The sequence below is a fragment of the Fukomys damarensis genome, unplaced genomic scaffold (assembly GCF_012274545.1).
Source record: "Fukomys damarensis isolate Sample0158 unplaced genomic scaffold, DMR_v1.0_HiC HiC_scaffold_26, whole genome shotgun sequence".
NCBI classification, from domain to species: Eukaryota; Metazoa; Chordata; class Mammalia; order Rodentia; family Bathyergidae; genus Fukomys; species Fukomys damarensis.
The window spans coordinates 2,064,581-2,091,797 of NW_022900938.1; the positions used below are offsets into that span (position 1 = coordinate 2,064,581).

A 27,217-nucleotide genomic window follows, 5' to 3' on the forward strand; every position below is an offset into this window, starting at 1 on the left:
TCGGCCTTTTCTGTTATTTTTCTAATCTTCATTTAGTGTCCAGATCAATGTCACTGTTCTTAGAACACAGATAAAGAACAGCTTCTCTTTGCTTAAAACTACCTTTAAAATGTAGAATCCTTGAAAATATTGCATTCCTATTCTCCCAATAGTGTTAGACTATGATTTTAATCAGAGAAATATTCTGTATTTATACTACAGTGACACACTCTCAATGACGTGTCAGTGACACAGAGAGCAGGGCTTAGGACAGATGCACATATGTGTTTGTGCTAGAGGGTGAGTGGAACTGATACTTCACTTTCTGAGCCTCATCTGTTCCTGCCTGCAGTGCATTTACCTGTCTTATGTTTGCTAATTGGTAAGAACTTCGTTGTTCGGTAACATTAAAGTTTCGTATGCTCCCCAGCTTTGTGTGCTTCCTGGCTCTTACGTTTTTGATGGGGGCTCCCATGTTTCCACCTGCCCACTCTGCATTTGCGACTAGCTGGCTCTCCTCTTACTATCTGAAAGGCAATAAAGGCTTTCCATTAGCTTGTCTTTTCTTTTCCAATCACACACACTGCTTCTCTAGGTTCCGAGTAGCCAGATTTGATCCTTCTTGGAGCTCTGCAGAAAGAATCCACTCAAGATATACTCAGCCTTATTCTTTGGTTGTTTTCCAATGCAGATTCTATAGTCACTTTATGAGCACTTTGGCCTCGTTGCCTTCTCCGGACAAGGGCTAGATGCAAGTGAAGTCAGTATTTCCAATAGAGCTAGATCTACTCTGACCATCGCCATGTGGATGGGAGGCACCATGTTGGCTAGAACACGCAGGGATGGTGGGATTGAAGATTTCATGAAGACAGTCCCATAGGGCTACAGAAGCCACACCAGGGAACAAATACCTGGGACGCATAAAAGAAACAAATTCCCTTAGTGTTCACTGTATAAAATACACGTGCTAACACACTGCAAAGAGTCCATGTTCCAGAATATGAAAGATAAAGGATTAAAAACTTTCTTCCTTACCTGTACCAATCCCAAATTGGCTTACAACACTCTCAATGATTTACCATAACTGCCTTTTGCTGTATTTAATGATTTCAAATCTTCTAAGGCCGTTATGAGATAATAGATATGTAAATGCTTTGGAAAGCAGAAAGCACTCAACAAATGTTACATGCTATTAGTAATTTAACAAATTTTTCTAATAAAAAGAGCATGTATACCACAGAACTGGCAACTAGAAGATTCTCCTTTTTCATTTTAGATTATCATCTAAGCCTGCATAAACAAAAACAAATTATCACTTCCTTTGTCTCCAAACCAGTTGGAACCATAAAAACTCACCTTTGCACGTACTTCCTTTGGTAATATTCTGGTTTTGTACCCCGAGCTAAAATGTGAGATCATTCTCCCTCGATTTAATTTTTTTGACAGTGAATATTTATACTAAATTTAAATTAAGTGTAAAAGAGCAGATTGATAAGAACACCAAAAACCTTGTAGATCAACCAATAACACCAGCTGTCCAAATTATTCTACAGCATTGCAAAGGTTCCTCTAAGCTGCATATTTATTGCTGGATACATTCCATCCATATGACGTACAAATTTGAGATTTATACTTTTAAACATAATAAGATGGAGTTCTGCCATGCCTACTGGGTGATAAGTAAATGCATACACAACCAATTTGGTTTAAATCTCAGTCCATAATATTTTTGCATTAATCTGAGGCCATACGACTATTGGATGTTTTTTAAGATCAAACACTTAAAATTGTAGGATGCACAATTTCTTTTCTGTATATTTTCTTCTTAAGGTTTCAGAAAACTTCAGGTGACATCAATCTCATGACAAATGTGACAGTTTCACTTCTATTTTGTGTTCTTGTAGAATCCTGATAAAACAAAGGTATTTACTTACATATGATGGTTCTGGATAATGCTTGGTTGTCAGTAAGGGTCAGTATTTAAAATGTGTCTTTGGAATCCTTTATGATTCTTCCCACAGCCACATTCACGACTGAAATATGCATGTATTGATAACACTTTGAAGAAAGGAAACCTCACCAATTCAAATAAAATGGGAAATACTGAGCAGAACTGGTAAACAAAAATCAATTCCAGAATTATTTATTGTTTGTTTGGGTACCAGGGATTGAACTCAGGTCCTTGCGCTTTCGAGGCAGGTGGCAGCACCACTGAGCTAAATCCCTGGCCCTAAAGAATATTTTATACAAATGAATTTTTCCCTTCAAATCACATAATAGCTTGATTTAGGGTAGAAAAGAATAGCATGCCTTTTGCCTTCATCCATAGAAAATACTTTAGAAAGCAAATGTTTTAATTATGTGAACAAGCACTTCTCAAGAGCTGAGAGGAACCACGTTCCCTACATTCTTTAAAACAACAATGTCTAATCTCGGTAGGACCTAAGAGCAGAGCATAAGGACGGTAAATGCTAGTGGTTCTTAGTTCTTGATCCAAGAATTTGAAGAACTTATATCTAAAAGGCTTTACTGTCCTAATAATAAGAATTCTAACATCAGATTTTCTGAAGTATCAGCATGCATCATTATTGCTCAAGAACATATATAATTCTCTTGGTCTCTTTCAAGGTAGGCCAATCTGCTCGTCAGCTGTTCCCTGAAATTTAGCTCCAGAGTTAGTCTTGTTTAACTAATGCACCAGGATCTTTCTGTTCAGAAGTTTTTCACTGTATCCTATAGTTACCAGTTTAAAGTGCACCCTATCGTAACGTTTGTTTATGAGCAACACTGGATAGATTCTGACTTCTGCCGACCATGACTTTGTTTTCAGCCAATGTTTATGCTACAAAATAGTTACTAAATGAGATGCCCGGAGCCCAGGATGGGAGCCACATAATCTTTTTCAGAAAGGAATATTAGAACGGCTATTTGTATATAATTTTATCTAATCTTTAAAATGTTTCTTTTTGTTTATAGTCTCGATGAACATTATAGATCTGTATATTATTGTTATTACTTCATATTTATAAATATCTAAGTTGAAGCTCATCGAAGGTGAGCCTTGACCTATTCTGTGTGCACATTCTTTCTTTCAGATACTGCACGCAAACTTTCAGTTTGTTGTCTTTTTTATGATACTTCTTTCCCCAAAAGACAATAAAATGTTTTCTGCCCAAGCACAGAGATATGCCTTTTACCACCCTTTATTGGCCTCGCATGTTACCTACTTCAGCAAGAGCTGGGATTATATCACTGTTCATAATAATAAAATGGCATGCTCTCTTTATAGCTTAAGCAGGTTTCTTTTTTTTTAATCTTCCTTCAGTACGGTGTTGACTAATCTTATCCATGACTTGAGGTTCATTTGTCAGGTTGTAAAGCAGATTCCAACTCCCCCTCTGAGTGCCATGTGGCCTGATGGAAGCCGAAAGTGCTGTGATTTGTTCCTTATTGGCCTTTTATGCAGTCAGCTCGTCCCCAGGGCTCCCCACCCACCCTCCTGCAATGAGCAACACTGTTAATACAGTTAGAGACAATGTTGGGAGCATATTATGGCCATTGTTGCTCCTATTGATGTCATTTTTATTGCTATAGACTTTTGACTTATAATAATAATCACAAAATGAACAGAAGCCAGAGCTGTGCAACTTGAGCCTTTTTCTTTTTAACAGCTGTTGTCAGCTCTGGTGTGTAACATGTAGGGTTCAATCCTTTCTTTTCCCAAAGTAACACGATGTAGTTGTTAGAGACACAACTGGCCGGAGGATGGTTTTCCTTCATTTGCAGTGAGTGTCAGGGTGGATGCTCTGCTTGTTTAAGGTGGGGAGGAGGAGATGTGTGCAGGAATCTCCTGTGAGGGTTCAAACTGAGTCTTTTTTACTACTACTGTAGAAATCCTGGGGTAGCAAGCTGCTAATAAATAGCTGAATAAATAAATGAACTAAAGCTAAAAGTCATTTTTATTTAGCACAATTTTGTAATGACAAATCCCTAATTCTCATTGATTCATCCAACAGCATAGGTTTAAGTATCACTATCAGAGTGCTGAGTTGATCACTAGGAACAAAAATGTCTATGGGAGAGGCAGTGAAAAGATTATTGCAAGCAGCAATCTGCACATAATGATCTATGCTTTTGTTGTCATTTATTGAGACTCGACTGATATCCAGAAGCTAGGTCAAGAAATAAACATAACCTTGGCAAGCTCATATCAAAGAATGAAATACACACGTAAACAAAAAAACTACATTTAAAATCCAGATATCCAATTGATTACTCCTATAAATAGCCTAATGTGTATTGAATGATAACCCCATTGACCCACTACCACGATGAATAGAAATTATTCTCTCATGATGAGGAGCCATGCCCACAACACAATATTTTGCCTTCACTTCCTTTGGGCTAGTGGCATACCCTTGTAGATGCTGTGATAGAATTAACTTTACTCTGTGCTTCACCAAGGCATAGGATTCTGCTAGCTTTTATCTCAAACACTGAAAGGACCCTCTGGCCTCATTGGCACTATTCCCCAATCAACTGACCTAATCCCCTGTGGACTCTATATTTGATCCAATAATAAATGCATGATGAAAGAATCATAAGAGTTATAAGTTTATGACTTGGACAACTTTTCCTCCTTTAAATTCTGACATGATCATAATATTCCTTATCTTGATAGAGGTAATTGAAGGTCAAGACTGTTACTGGAATTTTTAAGGGTTTACCATTTACTCACACTTTACCCTTATTTCTGACCTGACTTGAATTATATGAAGTAATATCCACCAAGCTTTTTTAAAACTTTTAAGCTTATGTTTCCTGTATCTGGGTTTTTATGATGTTGCACTGGAGGTAGGACCCTGAACACAAAGTCTAATAAGTTCCTGGGGGTTTTTTTCTTGAGAAATTAAGTTAAGGAGAAAAAACTGAAGGCTAAAATATAACTGACCATAGCATAGGATTAGGTATCTGTGGTACTTGTTTTACTTTTTCCCTTTGCAGAGACCCTGTGAGGCTGTATTCTGTCACTGTACAGTTTAGCAATCTAGGTTCAAAAGCAGAGGCCAACTCAGTCTTGATCTAAAATGAAATCCGTGCGGGGATGCTCATCTTTGCTATAAAGCAGGCATGTCGAACCTTTGGAAATCACCACATCTTAAAAGTGGGAATTGAAAATGAGTTTTCATGAAGTTGACCAGCTTTATCCCAAAATAAACCTATGTGCCACAAACATATGTAGGAGGAAAAACAAAAATGAAATATTGATTTTTCTGTGAATCTGAATCTTTTCTGAGCACTTGAAAACTGGTGTCAGAGCAATTGTTTTTAAGAAGAAATTTTCTGAAAACAATCTGATGATTATTTTGATATCATCAGTCATATTTATCACTTCTTTTATCAGAGTGCATACTACAGAGCTCGGATTTTATTTCCACATCCTTCTACTGAGATATATACACTAACTTTCAAAGACAAAAGATAAACTTTATGAAAATATATCTTCACTCTAATATTTTATTCTTCCTTTTATAAATCAAACAAGATGAAAAGTTAAAAACCCTTCATAGTGATTTAGGACACATTTAGAATATAAACAATATTGAACCACATACATTAAACATGGTGTTGTTTTTTTAAAAACAAAAATATAGATAAGCTAATTGGGTAGTTATTTTGATAGGGTCAAAGATTAATTATGTTTATCTGAAAACTGCTTATAATACTACTTTGGATGCATGAAGCAACAAACAAACAAAAATAGAATTCGACTCTCGGTGTGCATCGCCTCTCAGAAGAAGTAGGTGTCCCATGAGCTCCGCATGTCTGCAACTTGGAAGTCGCCCAGTTCGCATCCTTCTCCTGTCCCTGGAGCATCAATCATTTCCCACATGGCACCTGGACCTGAAATGCTGCTGAAGATTAATATATGTTTACAGCAAAAATTTAAAATTTAAAAAAGCTACCCAAATGCTTCTTACTTTGTAACAAGGGGAAAAAAAAAGAAAGCAAGCTTGTGCAGGGTTTTTGTTGACGGTCTGACTCTTCTCTGCCATCTGATCACCCTGCCAGAAAACCTTTCCTCTTTGTCCTCATTGTACCTGGTAAGTTGTTCTTCCTGGCAATGCAGCTACACAACTGCCAGCCCTTCTGATAATGATTATGGTTAATTTTTTCCAAAGATGCTGTTGTTCAGTAATAAAGTTTAATCATTTAAAAAAATAGATTATGTACTTTTACTCCCGGTTTTAATGAAGCGTTTGGACAAGCAGAATTATTTGTACCTATTGTCTCTGCTCTGTTTTTTAGAAGGTCATTATTAGTATTTTCCCAGATGAACCTGCTTCTTTTTATTTACTAGTCTAAAGGGCAAGCCTACGGAATAAAGACTCCAGTGCTCTCATCTAAAAGAATTATTTCACTTTTCTTGTATTTCTATTACAAAGAAAAGATAAACACATTAACATACTATTGATACATTACATCTCAAGTCATTTCATGGGTTAAATCATGAAGATGTAATCGATGCTGAGGTCCTACCGATAAACAAAAATATTGTGTTTATTTAGACATTTTTGATCATATAACTGTATAATATATTTAGTGCTTTCTCTTTTAAATTAATAAAGCTAGAAATATCTTCCTAGATAATAATTAAACTGCTATTAAAAATAATGTATATGCTCGAGTATGACAGGTGTTAACACTGAAAGAAATAATTGACGTGTGCTGATTGCTTGCCATTTGGCAAATTCTTTTACATATATTCTTTTACTTATTTTTCACAAGATTGCTTCAAAATTAACATTAGCATCTCTGGCTTTATATATGTGAAACTGATAACCAGCAAGTTTCTATAAATTTCCCCAAGTCACAGAGCTGGAAGCAGGAAGACCACGATTCAACCCTGTGGCTGTCTTGACGCAGGGCCTGCCCTCTCTCTGCTGTGCTACACCACTCAGGTTGGTTTTTGAAACTATCTCATTCAAATCTCCCACCCGGATACAAGAGGAAACTGAGGCACGGGAGGGAGCCACCCTGACTTATGCTGGAGTTGGGACTCTGGGCGTTCCTCACGCCAATGCCATTAGACAGCTTGAAGCCAACTTCGGGAACTAAAGGACTGAGTAAGCAGGCAGAAGAGTGGGAGGATACAAGACATCATCCACCAAGAGCCAACATGGTAGTCAGGAAATGGGGCACTGGCCCTGCCCCGTCTTCTATGGCCTCAGTGATCCTGGACATGTCACTTAACTTCTCTGTGGACCTGACTGTCCTTTTCTAAAATGACTGAGCTTCCTGCCTTACAGAGTTGCTACAAACACAGAATGAGGAAATATACTCAAAAATTACTTCAAATTATGGGAAATTTTATAATGTAAATAACTTAAAATCCATGGCAGGGTGCGCTCAGGTGTGCACAGTTCACAGCACATAGACTAGGCAGTAACTTCACGAGGCAAGCTCCACAGGGAGACGTAGGTGACACCAATTCATCCTCTCTGCACAGCAACGCTGAGCCCACTGCTGCACAGGACGAGTCCAGTCTGGCTGCCAGGCAACAGAAGCCAGACAGCACTGGCCCTGGAAGGCTTGGCAACTCCAGAGGCTGAGAGGGCCAGCCCTGGACAGCGGTCACTCTCTCATACAGCCAGGGTTGTCGGGTTCCTGCGCTTATAGAGACAGGAAGGAGGGAAAGCATCCCAGCTGAGCATCAGGAAACAATTCTCTATCTAGGTCTTTGAGACACAGTTCATTTACCCAATGATTTGAACATTCTGAATATAGGAGACAATGGTGACCACAGATTGAAACAGGCCAACTTTAGTGAGCAGACAAAGGATAGAAAGTGGGACAAAACTTGCCATTCAGGGAAGGATCGATGATTAAGGACTAACATGCAGTCTACTTTCAGTTCGCATAATGCACCGAAGTTCCTTTCATAGAACCTGGAGGGCCAGGAATGTGCAATTGGACACAGTCTCCTGAAAATGACATGTGTCCTTCGGAGATGACACCCTGCCTTAGAATAACTCTTACTTTGGGATTTCCTGTGTGTCCATGTCATGTTTCCCTTGGGGCACTCTTGGGAAGTAGTCCAGTGCGTCATACGGCAGGACGCTGGGACGCGGAGGAGCCGGCTGTGCTGTCTGCTGGCATCGACACAGCAGTTCAGACCCAGGGGTCTTGGGCTCCTCACCACCACCCCAAGACGCTCCCCTAAGCAGGGGTGTGGGGCAGTGACCTACGCATCTGTGACATGCAGGCTGGATTGATAAATGTAGCGAATCCTTGGTGTATAAAAATCTGAAAATAAAATATTTTTAAAAATAAAAACAAAATCAAATGTTTTATGTCAGCCACTTTAGAATCCCAGATTCAAGCCACAATTCCTTCTGAATCCAAAGGAAAGTTTTAGCTTAAAGGGAAGACTGTGAGGTAACGAGTTTAACTCTTCCCAGCTCAGATTGCAAACAGTCTTTTAACCTGGGGTATCTTCATGTCCCTTCTTGTCTAGCAGGATTGTCGGAAGTGCTGTTTTTGAAGTTCCATCAATCTATTAAACATTAGACAGAAGGTTTTAGGAAACAGGCCATGTGTATTGTGACGTACAGTCCTGGAAAGAAAAATGATCAATCTGTGTATTTGCCTTTTAACTAGTTGTAGACAAGTTGGCCACATCCTTGGCACATTAATGAATTCTGTCATCCCGCATCCCCACTGCTCTCTTATTATACGAATTCAGATCTCTGTTTGGCAGTAAAAATAAAGTCCTTGAGTTAAGTTTCTCCTTTCAAGCTAGGGCTCATCATCCTAATAACCGAGAGGCTGGATACCATACGGAAAAGAAAAAGTTTTGCCATGTGATTTCTGATGTGTAACTTGAACTTGTTTTTAGAATTTTCTATAAGATATTCTGAGACGTATTTTTGCAAGTACTTCCTTTCAGCGAGTCCTTGGTCCTACACCTTCATGGAACTGCTTTTTCCTTCTTAAGAAAAGAGAGTTCCAGATATATGCAAGAATTTGGAATGTTATGGAAAATACAGGGGCTCGTACATTTATTCATGAATAGCTGTAAATGTCAGTTATTTAAACCTTGACCAGTACCAAACCATTCATGTGGCGCATTTGATTTCTCCTGGGTTGCAGAGGAGTGATTGGAAAGATGGGCCAACAGGCCATCTACTTCCCCACATGCTGTCTCGCTCCTGAAGAGGCCTTTCTAGAAAATAGGGCTACTTTCCCTAGCATCTGGTCTCTTTTATCTGGCACATTGATTCCTGGCTCCTTTTTATCTAGGACAGCCTATTTATAAATCAAATATAACCACTTAGATCTTTCCACTGGTAGCCTCTCTCCCATATTTAAATTAGTCTAGGATGTGTTCAAGTTTTCCCCAGTGACGTGTATTAAGAATTTAAAGATCTTTTTCATTCATTAGATAACGCTAAGAGAACAAACGGTGAACAGCATGTGCATTATATAAAGATCTACATATTTCAGACATGATCTTGAAGTGAAATATCTTCTCTCACTATCTATACTGTGAAATGTATGTGCTGATTTGAACAAACTATTTCTCTGCATTACAAAATTTTTCTGCCTTTTTCAAGTCAGACTATGATTTTGTAAATACTAACAGAGAAGCCCAACCAGATCAATTTGATTAACTTCAGATTCATTTTTCTGAACTGTGAATTATAAAATATTTTATTTCTTAATGGCAATATCTCTATCTTCATTCCCTCTACCTTAAGGATCCTTTGCCTTGGAACAATTTTCATTAATTCATTGATTTAAGAACTATTTATCTGAATGCTACTGTTTAACATAAAAGTAGCATTGTCCCTACAGCAGACACAGGCTCTTACCCTCACGAAGCAGACCTTATAGTAGGGGAGAGAGATGTGAACAGACAAGTAGCAAAAACCTACTGTCTGTCATTAATCCCAGGAGCACATATTTTTCTGTTTGAATTTACCTGACACAGGCCACTTTTTGTAGTTGACACTTGACAATCACTGTTGGCCAGGGGACAATGACCAGGGTGCTCAGGCACAAACAGCAAAAGCAGTCTCCAAAACTACAGAATTCAAGTCAGCAGCTGCACGGAGACGGCACATAACAGTGGAGTGGTCTTCTGGCTCCTAGAAACCAGTTCTGAAGGGGAGATGGGAAGAGACAGGACCCTGTGTTTACCAGGATCCCCAGAATGCAGATTTTAGTCTGTGTTTCTAACAGTATCTTCGCTGAGAATTCTCACGTGATGGAGAGGGGTAAAAGAACCTTTCTCCTCCAAGACACAGCAGCAAGGAAAAGACTTGCTTGGTATCTGGTCGTCATTTCTTCAGGCTGAAAATACAAAGTGGGAATCCTTAGGTCCTCGCATTTCAGAATTTCTATGTGACATATTCTCCAAAGGGAAATTTGTCTTTTCACAACATATAAAGTAGAATTTTTACTGATAGAGTATGAAGCATTTAGACCAAAAAAAAAAAAATGACAACATAGCAAAAAATATAAACAGACCCTCTTGGTACACACAAGACGCTTCCCCAACAGTTCAACCTGTTTCCCACCTCCCAGTGATTCATTATAGATTTTTCTAGAACTTGCCAGCTAAATTTTATCATCAGATGTTGGAAAGTGAGTGTCCTTCCCTGCATCTATCCCTAAATAGTACTGTAAATTATGTGTTTATTACAGTTCCTAACAATGTCCAAGCATTATCCACCCAAAAGAGTATTTTCGGGTACTGCTTTGAGACGATATTTACTTTATTCCTAAGTGAAGTCTGAAGTTATTTCTCATATGTCTTTGTGATGGGAGTATGATATGTTACTTATCTTTTTCTTTTGGCAAGTTTTCTTTTAAACTGTCTGGAGGACTGTGGCAGCATGCAAGACTTCTCCCCAGAGAAAACAACCTTTGCTACTAAGTCACTGATGACGGATTATTTATTTCAGTCCCAGTGTGTAATGTCATTGGCACTTAAATAATGACTCTGTCTTTGAATGTGTAGCTTTCAAGTTTTTATTTTATGCATTAAATGCACAGCTGTTGTTTTACCCTTGACATTGCCATTTATTTGGTAAGGAGAACCTTCAGAATTTTTTTTTAATAAAGCAAACACAATTCCACTTTCAGCAAATTCTGCAAGCTGTCTCAACTGCCTATGGTGACACTATCAAATGACAAAACACAGCACCTCCTAGAAAGCAGAACTGAACTTACCTTATAAAAGTAAAACACATGAAACAACACACACACATACATAACAACCCTTTAATGATACTTCAGTGAATGCAGAACAGGACCAGGATTATGCATTCTTTGAACTTTCATTATATTGTAGAAATATCCTTGACAGCAAAAGACAGCAATGGGAAAGAACTATGAATTAGCAAGTGTTAAGAGCTTGCTCACTTGATTCTAAGACCTATGCCTATACGAAAGAATAGGTTGCCCCCCCCAGTAGACAGGACCAGCCCTGAGCAGCTTTAACCAACTAAAGGTGCCTATATTTGTCACTTCTTGTTGCTGGGACAAAATACCCAGTGCCCACAACTTAGAAGAGTGTTTTGGCTCACATCTTCAGTGGCTTCGGTCCATGGCTGGTTGGCTTCAAGGCAGAAACAGCATGGTGAAAGGGTCTGGAAGGGGACAGCTGCCCACCCATGGCAGCCAGGAAGCAAGGATGGAAGGGAGAAGCTGGGGAAAGTCTACCGTGCAAAGGCCCAGTGATCCACTCTTCCAACCAGGCCCCACCTCCTAATAGCACTTCCAGAGGTATAAATATCAGGAGACTAATCTACTAGTAAGTTCAGCACCTCCAAGACCCAATCACCTTTCAAATACATGAGACTTTGGGGGGCATTTTAGATACCACAAGTGCCCAATTAAGCTATTTTTAGTAGTGACTCAAGTTTTCTATCTAGATTCAGTTTTCTGTGAGTCTGAAGACCCAACCAAAATTTCTCATTCTTTAAAATTTCTCTTTGAAATATGTTATATGATAATTCAAACTATTCTTTTTTCTTACATTCTTGAGAGGGGTAGATGTTACGTTGAAAAATATGTATAAATTTTGAAATCAGTGAAGCCTCAGTTAAAATTTTGTCTACATTACCTAATATTTATGTACTCTGTAAAACAATTACTTATTCCTGTAGTTTATAACTATGAAATGTGGCTAAAGATGAGAAATAAATAACAGGACACACACCATAGCAGGTATTCAATAAATATTTACTTTTACAGTCTCTACCCAGTTTCTTTCTCAATAGACAAACTATTTCAGCAACTCAATCCTCTTAAAAAATTTCATCCCATTAGTTGAGTTTTAGTAATGGAAACAGATGATAATTTAATAAGAAATTATGACATAGAGAGGTAAAATAAAATTAGCATAGTTTAATTAAAGGAAAAACTATCCAAACTGTAGATTATCAATTTCTGGTCTTTCTGTAGCTAGGCATCCTTTAACCAATTTCTCTCCAAATCCTATTTAAATACAGAGAAGGTAAAATTACATCCACACCAGAACTGGAGACTTACAGATAAAATAGTACTGACGGGATTTCCACGGAGATGAAGCTAAAGTTTAAAAGAAGCTGTTCTCAAGGCGCAGCCTCCTCTAGCTTGAAGAATACATGGAACACATTTCCCTCCTCCTGCTCTCCGCCTCCTGTGCAAGACATAAGACATCAGCAGAACTGGTCAATAAGCTGAGATCATTGGAGCAACCTACAGAGAATCCAAAGATGGGGCAGGGTGTGGCCACTGAAGTCTCGTGAAGGGGACAAGTGCAGTTGGTCTTCAGACCCCCAGATCCCTGCACCATAGCTTCTCATCACTCATGGAACCAGATGTCCCTTGGGTCCTGTCGTCATCTATAAGTTCCTGAAACTTAGCATTTAGTTCCCTTTTGCTGGGAAGCTGGGTTCTGAGATGACCGGGACTCTTTTCCTCCCTTAGCGATTTTCATGGGAAGACTGTAACTCCCACAGCCAGGGGCTGGAGAGGGAGCTCGGTGGCCCCTACCCCCAAAGGTGGGAGGCACCCACCTCAGTCAGGTCCCGGATGGAGGAGCAGCCACCGCAGAGGCAACTGGGACAGGACTTTAGGTATCACTATTGTGCTCGAGCACACTTTGTGACTACACGCGGGATAATACGGCAGTGACGTAAAACCACGTAGACAAAACCACACCGAATCGGATTCATGTCTGTGATAAGCAGAAGTTGGGCTCAACATGGAACAGACCAATCTGCTGCCCACCGATAATTCAAAGAGAGGAATCTACCCAGTCCCGGTGGAAAGCGGTTGCCATGGAATCAGGAACTCTGTTTATTACAGCTTATTTTTATGGTCTGGACTAACAAGTGCATGGTGTTTAAGACTTCGTTTGTTGCGTGAATGAGAAAGGAGAAACCAAGGGCAATCCTTTTCTGTTTCTAAATATGAAACCTGTGTGCATTTCTTCTCCTTCAAGGATGAATAGAAGGTAAATACAACAACAGAGGCCTATGAAAAATGTTATATTAAAGAAAATATTATCCAAAAGATGAAAGTTTTATTCCGAGTCAAATTATTTATTCCAAGATGAAAAATTGTGATGCTTTCAATTTTATACCATCAATCATAAGAAAAAATATACGGGGACAAGGCAAGAAAAGGAGATGAACATAAAGCAGGAATAATGTCAAAGTTAGAAATCAACCTACAAAAAAAGATTTAAAAAGGGGAAAAGACTTAAAATAATTTCAAATACTAGCTTTGAAAATAAAAATTTCAACTAAATGGCAAAATACTAAAATGTTAAGTTGTTTTGGACTACGACTACTGTTCTTATTTTTAATTTCCCATTTTTCTAAAACGAGATTGGTTTATTTAAAAATAATTTTAAAATCATTTTACATAAGAAACAATATGCTAATTAATGTCGATAAGAGTACTTGGATTTTTTAAAATCAGAGGTCAAAATGTGTATAGACTTCTTTGTTCTTTGAAACAAAGTTTGTTAAATTCACTTGTATCTTTTGACCTAGTAATTTTCTAGTTCTAGGTTGAGGCAGGAGAATCATGAGTTCGAGCCCAGCCTGGTCAACTGAGTGATGAAGCCAGAACTTGACTCAAACTAAAAAAACTTTTAACAGTGTTGCAGATGTAGCTCAGTGTAAGGGCCTAGTGTTCAATTCCCAGTACCACCAAAAAAAAAAAAAAAAAAAAAAAAAAAAAAATGTCTGTCACAGATTAGACCTTCCCTAAATTTTAACAATTACTATTGTTTAGTATAGGCACTGCCGAAGTGAGCACAACAGTTACTATTTTTGAAGTTGTATGAAATATTTATGATATCATAACATCACATAAATAAAGCAGAATACACGGATGTGTGTGTGTGTGTGTGTGTGCATCAGTGTACCGGAAATGGCCCAGCAGTATGAGCTGCAGGTGCCATCCCATCGCAAGCACCAGAATCTCACCCATAGCAATGAACTGGGAGTTACTATTCTTTGTATTTCTGCATATTTGCGAGATTGCCTACTTCACTTTTAACATCAAGAAAAGAAAAGAAACAAACACATAAAAAGCTTCACACCATGGTAGTTTTCAAGTAGCACCAGCAGGACCCATAGTAGACCTTTAACACATACTTGTATAATAAATGAGTAAACAAATGAGTGAGGACTAGTTAATCCTGTGTCCTCAGTCACTCTGATAATCCTCCCAAAGCATGACTTTTGTCCAGAAAACCCTTTGCTTAGGGACTTTCAGATTCATTTGAAATCAACAAAATGAGCCCAAGATTTCCCAAAGAAGGCAGGCAAGGATCTAAATGACCTAGAAAATGACCTTTGCTTTTTGGTTCCCACTAGTTTGTCCTGGTCCTGTATGCCACTGCCCTGCGAAGTTACTTCGAAGTCCAAACAAAATGCACGGTTCTGTCATTAGTTCTTGCTTCCCTCCACCCCCATCAGCTACCCAAGCTCTGAGACCCAGGTAAAGGACTTTGCCCAAATCCAAGTCACAAGTACAGTCCTTGCTGGGTTCTCCTAATTTGACATAGTGTTTATACATTTTAATATGACTTGTTAGTTCCTGTCCTTAAGATATTTTATTGTTTGATTTGATAGCCAGTAAAAATTATTTTGTTTTAGCCACATTATTTTTCTCCTTTTAATCCCAAAGCAGATGTGTCTCTTCTTTACCTGTTGAGAAAGAGGATGAAATATTTCCTCACTTTTCATACTTAAAACCAGTTTACTCTGTAAAAGCGCACCTCTTAAAAATTCCAAAGGCACCATTGGCTATACAGTAAATAGGTAGATGATAAGTAAAACTCTGTCTCACACAACCCCTTGTTCCCCAGGCCAAGAAACAACCATTTTGCAAAGTCTTTGAATATCCTTCGTCGCTCTTCTACACCTGCAAGAGAGTATGCATATATCTTTACTTTTCAACACAGAGGTAAAATTCTACAATTCCTCTGCTCTCACTTCACTGTTCAGGGTTAATGTGTTTGGGAGGTTGTTCCATATCAGTATACCACTGCTTCACGTAGCTGCATAAAGTGTCATTATGTAAATGCACTAACATTGAGTTAAGCAGTGGTTATTAGTCTTGAGTATTTGCATGGCTGTGGTATTTAGAGTGGAGTGTCGACTTGACTGGCTTTGGGACCTGCCTGGGGACTGGTGGGCACACTTCTGGGTGTGTCTGGTGAGCCATGCAGGTGGCCTTGGGCTCTGTGTCTGGTCCCCACTCTTCTCCAGCACTGTTCCCCCACTCTGCTCCTTGGTGCTGTAACCAAAGATCTTTGCTCCACCATCCCCTTCTGCCAGATGTTCCTGCCTTACAGCCAGAGGATCATGAACTGAACCCCTGAAGCCAAGAGCCAAGTTAACCCTATCCTTGTTTAAGTAGTGGGTATCGAGTACTGTGTCACAGCAGCAAGAAAACAGACTAAGACAATTGTGCACACCTCTTTGTAACTACAATGTGAGAATATGTGACCCAAAGTATAGGCCACTTCACACATGAAAATATATCCGTAGACTAAATTCCTAAATTTCACCTCATATGCAATTTGAATTGTTACAAGAACCTCAAACTCAGTTTCTTTAGTTTCAAAACAAAAACTTTTTCTGCTTTGTAAGATCATTGAGTTCTGAATTAAGGTCAGTTGATATATGTAGGATGTGACATTGTCCTAAATAAGAATCATATGTGATTTCCTTCTTAAACTTCATTTTTCTTATAATCGTGCACATTCTTAGGTTTATCATTGCTTTTGTTGGAGTTTTAAAAGTAGTTTCACATCCAGTATACTTTCTATTGAATTTATGTTTTATAGATAATAGTTATTGATTTTTGTGTATTGATTTTAGGCCCAGTGACTCGTTGAATGTCCTGTTCCTTTTAAGCTCTTTTTTATTTATATGGTGAACAATTACATTACGTCTAAATTTCATACTGCATTTTCCTCACGCAATTTGTTGCTAGTACTTCTAGAATATAGTTAAGTAATAGTCTAGCAAGGTTAAATGTCCGATGTGGTAATAACGTATTGTTTACTTATTGTGTGGTTGGAGCCTAATTGTTCATAACATTTCAAATTTTTATATCAAAATTTGTAAGTGAAATTAGTGTGGGATATTTTATGACATTCTCAGATGTTGATACTTTTATATGTAATTATAACTATCATATTTATAATTTTATTCAAGAATGTTTCCTCTTCCTTTCTCGTGTCTTGAAATGGTTAGATAAGCCCGTGAAGCTGTCTTGTCCATGTCTCTGTGTGTGGTGAGTGTGAACGGCAGAGTTGGAAGAAGAGCTTGTGAAGTGGGCTTTTGTGTGTATTTCCTTCTGATCGAGTCATCTGAACATAATCTTTGTGGCATCTGCCTTATATACCTAAAGGCCCTAGCCAGACACTAGCGTAATTCCCTTCGTCTCTTAAATTTTTCCGAAGTTCCTCGTTTTTCTTTGGAGTTAACGCCACCCGGGAGCCCTGCTAGCTTGTGCGTCGCTGTTCAGTGCCGTGGCTCTTCAGGAGCTCTGCAGGAACAAGGCCCTGTGAGCTTCGCTTGTGCAGCGCCCCAGCTCCCCAAGACTCCCAGAAGAGCGGCGTGGTTCTGACAATCGCTCAATACTCATGAAGATGCCCGTCTTGTTTAAATTTAAATTAAAATTTTAAATCAGGTTTCAGATCGAGAAGAAACAATCAGAACAGTAAAGACAATGGGAACATTTTAAATGTAAAATGCAGATGCAGAAGTTCCACACTCTGTTAGCTAAGAGAGACGCTGAGAGGAGATGAAACAGTGGCCCGCTTAGAAACCAGACAGGCTTTCTTTTACCTTTCTCTTCTTGCCCCTTTATGCTGTTTGTATTCCTGTAAGATTGTGAAATACTGCAATCGAAAATTATGATTTTATTGTTATTTTTCTAGTATCTTATCAAGCATGGAATCTCAATATTCAGGACTTGCCGTCATCCTTGTAGTGTTTAAAAGTGATGCACAGACCCCAGCATTCCCCCACTTTCCAGAATTTCCAGAATGTCTAGCTGAATTTTTCATGATTGCTATGCCTTCTGAGATCTTTATAATTACATTTCATTTCCCTCTTTGCTTTATTAACTTTATCAGCATTAGCCCTTCTATTCTTTGATCCAGATACTAATTTCTTTTGGTATGCTTTTTCTTCAAACCTCTGGTAACTTTTGATTGTACACCAGGGCTTGTAACTGAAGTTCTACATTTGCCTGGGTTTGGATGCTGTAAAACTTAGGCAAACCTCCTCCTAATGACGTCTAGGGAAAAGATGGATGTAGGATCCGGTGGGACTTGCTAGTTACCTGTCTCTAGGGTATGGGAGGTCCAGAGTTTGGGTCGATGTTCTTAGCTGCTCACAGAACATCTTCAGACTAATCTTTGTTAAAAGGGTACAAAGAAACGAAGTCACTGGGCTGCATCGTGACACTTAGTCGTTCCTGTGTCACCCTGAGGGCTCCTTTGGCTCACCTCCCAGGCTAGAGCGGCCTCGGCTGTGAGTCTTTCAGGTGCAGAGAGCACCCGGTGGGATCGTTGTCAGTCCAGGGGCCTCCTCTCGTTTCCGCGGTTCACAGATTCTGGTTCAGGGAAGATGAGCGCTTGTTCCCACCAGTAGGAAGTAAATATGTGTATAATACACGTGTTGGGAGTGGATGCGTGTGAATATCATCACACAGGTTTGAAGACTACCAGTATTCTTACTTTCCAAATTAACTTCTGTGTGCACACAGGCACACACGTCAAAATATACTATAAAATGAAAATAAATAATATGAAATAAATACCTATTTTTCCTGTGGTTTTAATGCTCATGTGCTTTTCAGTGACTTGAAAGTAAATCCTCATTTAAAAAATGTTTTCTAGAGTAGTTTTAGGTTCATAGCAAAAACTAGATGGAATATGTAGTTCTCATGGCACCCGGCAGCAGAGGGCTTGTTCTTGTTGGCTCAGGTTCAATACGGTGGCACGCGCCCACACACTAGCGCCCGGCAGAGTCACCCCACAGCCCGTGCTGTCTACGTGCCCTTCTCCCCTCTACCCCGGGCAGGCGCAGATTCCTCACTGACTCCGTAGTTTGCCTTTTCAGTGTGCAGCCTTTTCTGACTGGCTTCTCTGACTTAGCAGTGACCCTAAAATTGGAAACAGTGTATCTACACAGCTGACAAAAATGCAAGAGAAATCCGAATTTCTTGGTTCTAGAAATGCCATAAGCTCATTAAATAGTACCTTTTCAAAATACCTTGATAATTCTAGGCAGTTAATTTCTGTTTTTAAAATATTATAAAATCAAGTCTGTTTTAAAATTCACAAAGAAAATGACAGTGCTAACTTACTTTTTACTCTAGGTTTTACTACATTTCTCAAGGAGTTGACTCAATGAGACCCTGTCACTGGATATATAAACAGCATGAGCACTTTCCAATGTGAAACATCCATAAAACTGTGGTGAAACTGTACACGCTGACCCCATTCCCAGCCGAGATGTCCTGCACTCTCCTCGGCCTTGCAGTGTCTGACCAGTGGTTAAGCCATCTTCTGCCCTTTTGTGTCAATTCCAAGACATCTCCGAGGAGAGAACGCCAAGACTTTTCCTGCTGAGAAACTGACAGCCTTTTTGTATAAAATACTTTCCTACAGAAGAGCTCTTATTTATTATATTAACAGAAAACAGAAGAAAAATTTGCATTTTGAGTGCTATGGAAAAAGATCCCAAAGTCATCAGTTGCTTTGAGCAACATATTGTACGTGTTCCCACATGACAATTGCGACACACACTCGTTTGTTCGTCTCTGCAGTGGCAGCTCTTACCCTTCTGGGTAAGCGAGCCTCGTTCCAAGAGGTTCATTTGAACACACTGAAGGTGAGAGCCTTGTCGTGACTGCAGACCAGAAGCCCTTTTGGCTGCTGCCGAAGTTTTGCAGGTGAACACGTGGAGCTGCCAGGAGCTCGTAAAAGGTCCCTGTGCAAATCAGGAGAGGCACCACCTGAACAGCCGAGGTAGGCAGGGGTGGCCTGGCGAGGCTCCACCGTGCACGCTCGGCTCTCCAGCAGCGTACAGTGGCTCTGTGACGTTGCCGAAAGAAGGTCTGCGCGACTGGCAATGTGTGGTATTATTTACAGACTGTTATTAGTGCTGATCAATTCCAAGAAGGTCAGAATGTAATTATAAAACCCGGGTTTCTATTTCCCTTCTGAGGATTCATGGATGGCATTCATGTTAATCATTGTTGCTGAGGACAGCTAGTGTGTGTGCACCTCCTGAGAGACCAGCTCATTCTATTTTGAGCTTTGCTGCTAAGAAGCAAGACTCAAAGTTGAGATTCATTCTTTAGTAGTAGCTAGGTGTCTTGGCTGCGAGGGATAGAAACCCCAAGGAAACGGACTTGAAAAATAAAAGGGAGATGTATTGAAACAGAACCCCGACACCTTGAGTTGGGAGGATCTTTGCTATAGGAGTGGGGCCACCCTGTGCATTTTAGCACGTTCAGGAGCATTGTTGGACTCAACCAGGAAGGCGCCCAGAGGATCGCTGTGCCATTGGTGACAACTGCAAAGGACCCAAACACTGCCAAATATCCCCTGGGAAGGGACGGTGATCCTTGGTTGAAAACTATTATTTTAGAAAACTGAAAATTCTCCCTATTGAAATAGCTTTAGACAAGAGCACATTCATTTCCAAACACCAGGAACCTAGGGCAGAAGCCCCACCAACTTCACACCTCAGAGGGTTGTAGGGGTGTGAGAAGGACACACCTTTCCTCACACACCCAGCAAAAGTCAGGCAATGCCCCCACCACCAGGGGTTACGTCAGGAGCCCGCAGGGCCCAGGGACAGCCAGCCTTACCCATTCCACGTAAAGAGGGGCATTACTCGAAGACAAACCAGTGCTTGTCCTAGGTCAAAAAGAAGTGGATATAACAAAAGCTGGACAGGCAAAACCCACAATTTCTCCTCAGAATTAAACAGGTATTTATTGTACAACTTCTAGGTTCCAGGAATACAACAGGGAACAAATGGGCCATGGCCTATGTCAGGCATTTCATATATTACTTTTTAACTTGACCTTATTTTCTAATGCCCTCCTTTTTTTTCCCTTTCGTCAGGTAAATATGTCACAAAGCTGCCTAAAATTATTGTCTGGATAATAGATAAATTATAAATAAATATACATTGGCATAAAATAGCAGCTTTCTGAGCAGATCCAGTCTTACGGGTCCTTCTCCTTATGTCCTGTGCATTTCAAGACCATTTCAGCTTCTTTTCTACTCAGGTGAAGTCATGGCCAAGTCTTGCCTTCAAGTACATAAGAAGCAGGCAGTGAAGCTCTTGCTCATGCTCTTGCTTTGGTCTTTGTCGTTCTCAGCTGGTTCCCTGAAAGTTCCACTGAGTTCTCTGCCCCGCCTCCAGTCTCACTTACACTCCAGAAACTATTGGCAAAGCTGAAGAATTACTCCTGACTTTGACAGCAAGTGACAGCAATGTCAAAATATCAATGACAAACAAAACAGAACTTCCACTGCATCCCACGTGGATGTTGAGAGTTGGCCATCTAGTTCTGGAGGTCTGGCCGGCAACATCAAGAACAGTCCCTTCAGACTTGGCTCTAAATGTGAACCTCCAGGGATATCCATGAACATCTGTTGTTCTCACCCACAAACAAGGTTCAGGAACCCGGACTGGAAGGACAAGGCGCAGAATTACCATGCAGACTTCAGGGAGGTTTCTGGAAAGCTTCCGTTTTATTGAGAAAATATATGGACTTATATAGGGTAAGGCAGGGGTGGAGTTGGGATATTTGGCGTATCATTATTGGCCACATACTAATTTTTGGAGGGGCTGAGGCTAGTGGAGTCAGGACTTCAGAGGTTTTTGAGAGGAATAGTTTATCTGAAAGGTCAGATCTCTACACATCTGAGGGGACGGATTATTCCAGCCCTAAGAGGCCTTGGAGTTTTCTCATGAGAGATGGGTGAGGAGCTTCTGATTCAGCCAGACATGAACCTGATCCTCAGATATCCAAAATGGCCCCGAGGCATCCTGTCATCCCCTGTCCAGCCAAGGATGAAGCACAAAGAAGGAAATTACTCCTTTCTGAATGACATTTCCTAAAAATGCCCATACCACTTTCACTTACATCCTGCTGACTTGAAATCACTTTCACAGGCCTCCTTAGCTACAAGAAGCCTCCATTGCCAAGGAAGAAGAGTAAGGCTGGTACTGAAGGGCAGCCAGTAGTGTCTGTCTGTCCTGGTGAACTCGATCCTGCTTCCTGGTAAGAAAAATCCCAAGGCAGGGATGGTGTATCAGCTAGGACTCATTTGGGAGAAAGGAACCACAGTGTGTAGAAAAGGGATGAAAGGATTGATAGGGTGAGGAGTTGCAAGAATTTGGCAAGTGCTGGGAGAGAGGAGGTCAGGACAAATGCTTCCAAAGATCAGAGAGCAGTTTCTGAAGACCTCATTCTCAGACTTACAATGAGTAGTTCTCCGGGGTTTCGAGACGGTTTTACCAAATTCCCACTAATTTAGATGTGTGGAGTACACATCTCAGGGCGCTTCAAGGGTTTTGGAATGTCTCAGTGAGCTCGTGTCCACCTATGTGACATGTCACAACCTCCCCAATACAGGCAGTGCCGATCCTCATGTCTGTCTTGCCAGATTCACTGGCTTTCATTTCAATGACAGACTCTAGCCTAAACCAATATGGGAGGGAGATTCTGGGAAATGCGGCCTTCAGGATAAAAATGTTGGTGGACTGACCCTAGCAATGAAGCCTAAGTGGCCTGAGTATCACTCATCCCCAGATTCCCCTCTCTGGGGTCTACCAGAATCCTAGCAATAGGCCAGCACGTATGGAAGAAGGAGCATAGCAATATGAATTCCAATATTCAGGCCTCAGCCTCATTTCCAACAGTCAAAATACAGAGACCGTGGTCTAGTATGAGAATGTTGTGCCCAAGTCGCAAAGTCCCCAAAGACCACCAAGGAGTCAGGTCCAATGCAATTACAAGAGGAGTTTATTGCAAGCTCTAGCCTGGACCCTAGGATGTCACCGTCACAGCGGCTTCAGACCGAGAGCCTAGACCCATCTTTGAAGCAGGATTATACAGGGTTGGGGAGGCTCTCCCTTTTTATAGATGCTATTTTTAACTTTTGCTTACTCTTGGATATTTGAGGAGTACTGGGAGGGCACTTACAGAAAATTACTAGTACCTATGTTCACAGAATCAGTTCCTCCTTCTAAAGAACATTTGATTATTCAATTCTATTCTTAACAGAACATGTGATTATCTTAAACTGGCTAATGCCAAGATCAGTTCCTATTGATTATCCTAAGCAGGGATAAGCAGGAGAGATTCATAAAAAAGAGGAACAGAAACACAGGGTGGAGGTAGCCTAAGACAGAGCTGCCTAAAAAGAGAAACAGAAACACAGGGAGACTGTCACACAGAATGGAATTATACAGAATGGAATTTTTGCAGCTCTGTTCTGGGCAAGTGGCATGAAGGTGGGCCGGGGGGGCACAGAGGGAGCCCACTTCGACCTGAAAACTTGGTCCTTACAAGAGCGCCATGACAGGAAGGCCCAGATTCTGCATTTAAGCATAGAAATTACTGAGAAATTACCCCCCGTTAGCTGAGTGACCCTGGACAAGGACTTCACATTTCCGTTCCACACCTTTCATTAAAAATGAAGTAAGTACTTAATTGCAGAATAAATAGAAGAATAAAATAGAAGGGCATATGAAAAAGATGTGGGTCAATATTTAATATACAGTAAAAGTTTATTTCACGCTCAAATCTTTGTCATCGAAAACAGCATTCTGCAGTTAGCATATCATGACACTCAATCCAAAACTAGGAAGGCTAAAACCAAATGAATTTCTTATCTTAAGTAATGTACCTTGTTCGCAGAAATATTATTTCAATATGAAGATATTAAACACTAGAACCAGTCTGTCTCTATGAGTATAACTTTTGGCATCAGGACAAGCCTGATTAACCACGTCACAGGTTTGGTTGCAATCATTCTTGTACTAGCTTGATGGCAAGAGCATTTAAAAAGTAACTTCAAGCCCTAAATCCAACTGAGCTTTATTCCTACTTCTCTATTTTGATCATGTTTTAGATTTTCCCAAAGACAATTTCAGGCCTTACTCCCCTATTACTTCAAAGGAGATTTAATTTTTTTGAAATGGGGAAGGGACAGGCAAGGACATCTGCTAACAGAAAGGTCCAGAAAGATTTTGAGAACATGGGAAGGGCAAAGATGTTAATAGAATGAGCTTTTTGCTATTGAGCTGTCCACACCCTGAAAAGTTGAAAGAGCAATTCTCCAGCTGGGCAAGGTGCACTATAGATCAAGACAGGAGGGCCCGTGTTGTGGTGGTGACCTGGTGGCCTAGGCCCAGTCAGGTGTGATGCCCAGTTTGAGAGGATTTTGGTCCTACCAGGACAGCACGCATACTCTTGAGTCAATGTAATGCTGTTTTTTGGGTTTATTTTTTAACTTCTATAGAATTGAGTCCTATGCAGACTTAATCTAGCAAATGGCATCCATAGCTCTTAAATGCTACCAGAAAATTTTCTTTAAGCTGTTCTAGCCTAAAAATGTTTCTTAAAGTTTTGCTCAAACACCTGGGAAGATAAATTAATCTTAACTTCTATCTGCTATTCACCATTTTGGTGTTTGTAAAGCAAAGTGATTTTCTACATGCAATTAAATGAGAGGGAAATAGGATTACCATTTGCAACTGTGTCCCACACCTTCTCTGGAGAGTTCTGGGAAACAAAGTCTCCGGGAGACAAAGCTGGGCCTGCACGGCTCCCAGGTGCTGGCAGCAAGGTTGCTTCAGGTCCTGTGTTCAGGTTGTCCCTGTGCACTGGACTCCTGCTGACCCCACTCCATATTTATTGGTGCTGCTCTTGGAGCTCAATGACCAGGTGTGGCTCTTCACTGTGAACTGGGTAATGAAAATGTGTTTGTAACTTAATCATGGTTTACAACCTATTAAATTTAATGTCTCATGCCTCATAAACCTTGTGGTGCTCTTTTGTTGGCGGTTGTTGCTGTTGGTCTAAGTGCATATTTGCCATACTATTTGTGCTGGTTTCTCCAGCTGAGATGTGCTATTGCAGTTTCCATGCATTTGCAGATTTCATTGTTTGGCCGTATTTGGATTTCATGGGGGAGGTTTTTCTACAAAGGCATTGGAGTCTTTCAGTGCAATTGTGTGGCCGTCCAAAATTCAGAGACAATGTTTATTCCTCTTATGAGATTCATTATTATACCACACACGAAAATTTGTTTGCTATGTTTACTTTCAGACTATTGGTTCTGGAATGGAAAACTTGGCATTAATCAGAGCGAGGCCTGGGGAGACACTGGCCACTCCATACCATCATGTGCCAGAGCTCCAACCATAAGGAAAATACTCAAAACCAGAAGGAAAATTTAGCGCTTCAATCCATCAGTTACTTCTTTAGTTTTGGTGGACAACAGGAAAAAAAGATTTCATTATTCAGCCAGCTAGAAACTGATTTTAAGAAACATTAGCTCCCAAGGAAGTGTAGTGTCCGGGGAATTGGCTTCACATAAAATAACTAGTCTCTCAAGGGGAAAATTTATATTTGCTTTTTTTAATATTTTATTTTCATACACATCCAAAATAGGATAAGGACATTTGGGTTATGAAAAAGTCATCATCTTCTGTTAACTCGAATTTATAAGCTCATTGTGAGATCTGTTTTCAGTTCTTATTTCCTTGTGGATCGCTTCAGCACACAAGTGTTCTTTTGCCTGACTCATCGCTTTGTGGAAGAATTGTAGTACTGTCCATGAATGACGTTGGGAACGCCTGAAGTGATATGTAAAAGTAGGAAAAGCACTAGAGAAACTGAGGCAGTGGCTTTCTCTAAGGAGAACTAAGTCTCCGGGACCTTAGGTTACCCGGGCATAGCGAGATTCACCATGCTCCTCCTGCCAGCTGGACGGCTTGCTCCCAGGCCAACCTGCTGCCTACCTCTGGGCCTAACATCCCATCGAACACACTCAGGGAGTAAACCAGAAACATCTGCAGCTAAGGTGTGGCGAACACACACACCAGAGAAGAAGGGTGGCTTTGGAATCAGAAAACTAGAGGTAAAAATCCGGGTCTGCCACTGAGCAGATCTGCTCTTGGACAAGATCCCTGACCCCAGCAAACCACCTGCCAGTGTCCCCTCCTCCCGTGAAGATCCCAGCAGCTAATGTTCGATCGGCATATGCACTACACCACCCTCCCCAGTCAGGGACATTTCGATAAAACAGGAATGCCTGTGCCTTAAACGCGAGCTAAAACTCATTTAGAAACAGACACAGCGGAAAGGCACACGAAGCCTGTGGAAGACGATCTCAGGCCTCCGTCTGTCTGAGGACAGTGGTGAGGGAGGGGTGGGAGGAAGGAAAGGTGAAGTTCTGTGCACATTTCAGCCTTGCTTCTCCGCTGAGAGCAACAAGCAATTGTGGTGGAATCTGGGGTGCATGTGATGTGGCCTCTCCTCCTCAGTGATTGGGCTGAGGCTAGCAAATGGCACTCAGATGCTTACAATTTGGGGTCACATTTGAACTGGTGACTCAGGGGCCAAGTGCTCTATAGCTTACCAGTCCCTTTAGTCAGCCCCTGAATCACAGCTTTATTTTCTTAAACAGAGGGAGCTGGCCTTGGGGGAGCCAGTTTAAATGGGTAAAATATAGTGTTCTGTGTGGCCAATTCTAGATTAGCTAATGTGGTCAAAAACTTTTCTGGTTGGTAAGTAATTGCGACAATTATCGATCTACAAGAAAATAAGATAGCGTCAATATATTTATAACTAAAGGCTGGGCAGAAATCAGCTATTCTTAGAAACCAGGGCCTCTCAGGATTTACAGGACCAAAATGGTAACTATAAATTATCTTGTAGATGCTTAGGAAGATTGGGGTGGGAGGATCCAGTCAATGAGATATCAGATTCGAATTGTGTTACCACAAACGTGGGGATTTACAGGCTTCACCAGTAAACAACAGCACAACCAACAAACAAGAAGAGGCCGAGTCCCAGGGACAAGCCAGTGTTCCCCTCCCACTGCTGTCCAGCAGGTCCTGTCACATACTAAGCCCAGGGAGGTGGTTTTTAATGCTGACTTGTTTAACCTTCGGGGTGACCATGAAAGTGAATATTCTTATAGCCAGATTTCGAGTACATTGAGCATCGAGCATCGAGCACACAGCAGGCACCCAGTGAGAAACAGGAAATGTGGCAGAACGGAAAAGAAGCCCCTCTACCCTGAACTCCCTCCTTCCCCCAGGCGACAAGGCACTTGCTCCCCTGGTAGCTGCTTGTGCTTGCGAGTGGTGGCTTGGAATTTATGGATGTGCTTCTATCTTCCTTCTTTCCAAACCGAGCACATGACCTTCTGGTTAGCCCAGTGGAGGTGGGCCTGGAAGGTCCAGGTTCCTGACACAGATCCGTACTTCCTTGGCATTCACATGAGCATGAGAAAGCCTTTGTAACATCTGCCTGAATACAGATTCTTTTAAATGAATGCTTAATGCTTGTGGGCTTACTATTGCAGATTCTGAAGTACCTTCTCCCCTGGCCACACACTGCCATCCCTGCTCCCGCGTCCACCGGGAAGGGTCCTCGGAAATCA

The 27,217-nt window shown here is 40.8% G+C and overlaps 1 long non-coding RNA gene across 4 annotated transcripts; it reads right to left on the reverse strand.

Annotated features, from left to right (window-relative positions):
- Positions 1–794: 794 nt before the first annotated feature.
- Positions 795–13,504, reverse strand: LOC104867563. 4 transcript variants are annotated; one of them, XR_002025605.1, is made up of 7 exons: positions 13,050–13,504; positions 12,541–12,670; positions 9,965–10,335; positions 8,467–8,536; positions 8,229–8,286; positions 8,020–8,129; positions 5,759–5,891 (listed from the first exon to the last, which is right to left on the reverse strand). It is a non-coding gene; the product is annotated as an uncharacterized LOC104867563 (long non-coding RNA). The 4 variants fall into 4 exon arrangements; XR_781800.1 differs by having other exon boundaries at positions 8,020–8,286; XR_781799.1 differs by having other exon boundaries at positions 8,020–8,286; positions 8,467–8,596.
- Between the last annotated feature and the right edge of the window lie 13,713 nt (positions 13,505–27,217).